The following is a 206-nucleotide window of genomic DNA, read 5'->3' as shown; positions in this document are numbered from 1 at the left end:
CCGAGGGGCAAGACCCCCAAGGCCACTGAACACTACCCCCCTCTCCCCATGGATCCCATCCCTGCAGGATGATCCCGGGGGGATCAGGGGAGGGGAAGCAGCAACACTACGACCCCCAACAAACACTAAGCCAGCCCTGCAGGGCAGGGGCTGAGCCCAGCCTGGGGGGCTGAGCCATTCCAGGGGCTCTGAGCCATCCCTGGGGC

Source organism: Corapipo altera, unplaced genomic scaffold (genome assembly GCF_003945725.1).
Source record: "Corapipo altera isolate COAL_440 unplaced genomic scaffold, ASM394572v1 293, whole genome shotgun sequence".
In the NCBI taxonomy this organism is placed as follows: domain Eukaryota; kingdom Metazoa; phylum Chordata; class Aves; order Passeriformes; family Pipridae; genus Corapipo; species Corapipo altera.
The sequence above is the reverse complement of the archived record's forward strand: the minus strand, read 5'-3'. Positions refer to the sequence as shown.